Here is a 3,365-nt window from a genome sequence, read left to right on the forward strand (position 1 = left end):
ATTCTATGATTCTATGATTCTATGATATCTTATATGCAGAACACTCAGATAAGATGAAAGTTAAGACAAAGTCACTGGGTTTCTGAAAGAGATGTTTAGGAGAATCTAGTGTGCAGAATCCTCCAAATTGCAAGGACGACTTTGGGGGCTGGTACTATCAAATGCCTGGTAGAAGGTAGAAGTCTTCTTGGGCTAACATAACTGATTGCATGAAAAGGGATCATCAGTAGGAAAAAACAGCTCTGAACATTTGGAAAATCCCCTACTGTCATAAAAATTCTTTCTGTGCTGTGTTTTCTAGTGGTAGGTAGAAGGGTGTTGATAATAACCCATTGTTTTCACTGAGCAATGCTCACACAGCACCGAGGCTGTTTCTCCAACATTCCCCCAACAGTAGGCTGGGGGTTGGCAAGATCTTGGGAAAGGACTTAGCCAGGCCAGCTGACCCAAACTGACAAAATGTGTATTCTACACCATATGATATCAGCTCAGCTATAAAAGCTAAAAGAAGGAAGATGAGAGAGCATTTGTTATCTGCATTTGTCCTCTGAAGTTACTGCTGCACGTACTGAAGCCTTGCTTCCTGGGAAGTGGCTGGACATGGCCTGCTGATGGGACGTAAAGAATAATCTTTCTGTTTGCCTTTGCTTCTATGCACAACCTTTGCTTTTGCTTCACTAAACTGTCTTTATCTTGACCCATGAGCGTCTTGTTTTATTTTTTCTGTTCCTAGTCTAGGGAGTAACAGAGCAGTTTTGGTGGACACCTGACCTCCAGCCAGGTCCAAATCACCACAACTTGTCTCAATCATGTTTTCTTTCACTTCTTGTTGGTAGAAATTATCATTATTTATATTTCTTATTGTGGTTCGATTGTAGTGTTCTTTGTATGCTTGCATGTAGTTGAAAATCTGTGACAACCCCAAGCAATCTCTAATAAACTTCGACAAGTATGTTTAGAAGATCTCAATTTCAGTGTTTACAGAGGATAAGAAAAATTATTTTCCTAACAAAAGGAAAAATATCCCATCGAAAATCTCTGCAGTATTTCTTTGCTGTGGGCAGTTATCTTATTGCAAAACTAATTTCCAGAGGTTTTGTAGAGAATAAGACAATAAAAAAAATTTTGAAACACACCATGAAAGTCCACATCTATGAAACATAGCTGAAGAAGTTCCTAAAAGCTAAGGGGGATATCACACTAGTAGACACAATTTTCTACTTTGTTTCTTTTCTACTTCTTTAAGAATGTGGTTCAGAATGGATGAGCTTTTTTTCTTCACCTTGACTATTTTCATAACATTAAATAAAGCAGAATTTTTTGCTATTGCAGTTGAGTTACAATGACTCAGTCTTCCTCTGTTTAGAATGCAGGATCTGATATCTAATTGATCTTCATTGAAAACAATAACTTAGAAAAGAGAATAATTTTAAAAACTCATCATATCTCTGCAAGAAAGTTAATATTAAAAAATACCAATATGTCATCACAGAGAAGCAAGTTTGTTTTCTGAGACATGTAAAAGCCAGTTTTAGCGATGGCTTTCTAAGGAGTTCATCACAATAAGGGTATTATAGGTCCCAGGACTTGAATGGTACCACCAAGATAAGAGTAACCTTCATTTAGACTGTATTCTAATGGAGCATAAATATTAAATGCCTTTTGCAATAAGATTTATTCACAGACTTTATAGGTGACCAATGTTTCCTGGTAAACAAGGAATTAATTGAAAATTAAGAATACAGAAGGATGTCACAAATATTTCTATATACAGATGTTTATGTAAATCTGCTAACGTACATACTTACATTTGAAAACTATTAAAAGAAGATAACAACCTTATACTATGTTTTAATATATTCCCTACGATACTGGTTTTATATTCCTAGATGCCTTAAATGATAAACTGATTTTCTAAGATTACATAAGTCATATTACATTTCTACCTCAACTGGACTACTTTGACAATCCACCTTAACATGTTCTTTATTTCAATCTTAAAGAAATATTTATTTTTTCCCTCACTGTAAAGGATTGGGTATCTGCAGAAGACATTACTTTGCATTACCTTTCTCTCATTTGGTACAACTATGAGGTTTATGATCGAATCCAGCTAATTGAAATATTTGTAAGTGCAACTTTCACAGTCCTTTGTATTATCTTTTTTCTTTCTTTTTTTTTTCTTTTTTTTTGATAGGGGAGAAGGGCAAAGAATAGCCCCAAACACAGTTCAGCAGCTGGTAGAGACAAGCTCATAGCAACATTGAGACAGTAGTTAGGTGAGTGTTAACCAACAGATCACTACTTAGTGATAATTTAAATAGAGTCTGTTCCAAATACTGGAAACACACATAAAAGTGTGAAAACATAGATTATGTGATCCTGAAATATGTATTTTTAAGCATTAGTATGATAAGATCAAATGCATTCCTCTAGCTCTCCTCTGTGCCTTACATGGAGTAACATTTAGGAGAATAGAGACCTAGTAAAATGAAACAAAACCAGAAAAGGGCTTGTAAACATATTTTTATATTTTTATTTCCTCATCCTTTTATTCCCTTGTCCTTGATCGTAAACTTTGCTGTAGCCAGCTCATTTCATCCACCATCAAGAAAATGTCTCTATTTACATGTCCCATCTGTGTTTTTTTCCTGCTTTTCCCAGTAGTGCCCTGCAAATCTCCTTCCAGTACTCTCTCCTCAGCTTCACTCACACTACCACTTCATCTGGAAGACTCTCCCCATCACACACACAAGTGCAGCTGCTGCCCTGGGATTGCAGCTCTCCCTCCCAGCTCTTCAGCTTGCTGCCATGCCACTTGTAGGAGAGCGCAATATACAGGCAAAGGACGGCTGAATTCATGCACGTAGGGATAACTTAAGGAATAACCAAGGCTCACCTAGAGAAGACATACACCAGAGATATCAAGGGCAGTAAAAGGAGTTTCTGTTGCTACATGAGTAGTAAAAGGCTGAATAGAGTGGAGGATCTTGTGACAGCAAGCACAGATAGGGCTGAGGAATTCATTGCATTGTTTGCCTCAGATTTCTTCATTAACAATGTGCCCCAGACCTCTGCCTTTAGAGAAGAGGTTAAAGGAGGATGGGAATTACCGGCAGTAAATGAAGATTGAGTCTGGGATTACTTGGGTGAAGTCGACTCGTATGTGTCCATATGGGGACAAAACAGTCTGCCTTCAAGGATGCTGAGAGAACTGGATGGTGTCTTTGACAAAGAAGGAAGGTAAAAATGAACAAGCCTGTTAAAATAGATCTTAATCTGTGTAGGTGCAAATATTTTTCTTTTTCTTTTTGTTAGGCTTTTGGCCAGAAGCACAGGGCAGATTATGTATTGCTAGTGGATTG

The sequence above is a fragment of the Apaloderma vittatum genome, unplaced genomic scaffold, assembly GCF_000703405.1.
Source record: "Apaloderma vittatum isolate BGI_N311 unplaced genomic scaffold, ASM70340v1 scaffold13709, whole genome shotgun sequence".
Classification (NCBI taxonomy): Eukaryota; Metazoa; Chordata; class Aves; order Trogoniformes; family Trogonidae; genus Apaloderma; species Apaloderma vittatum.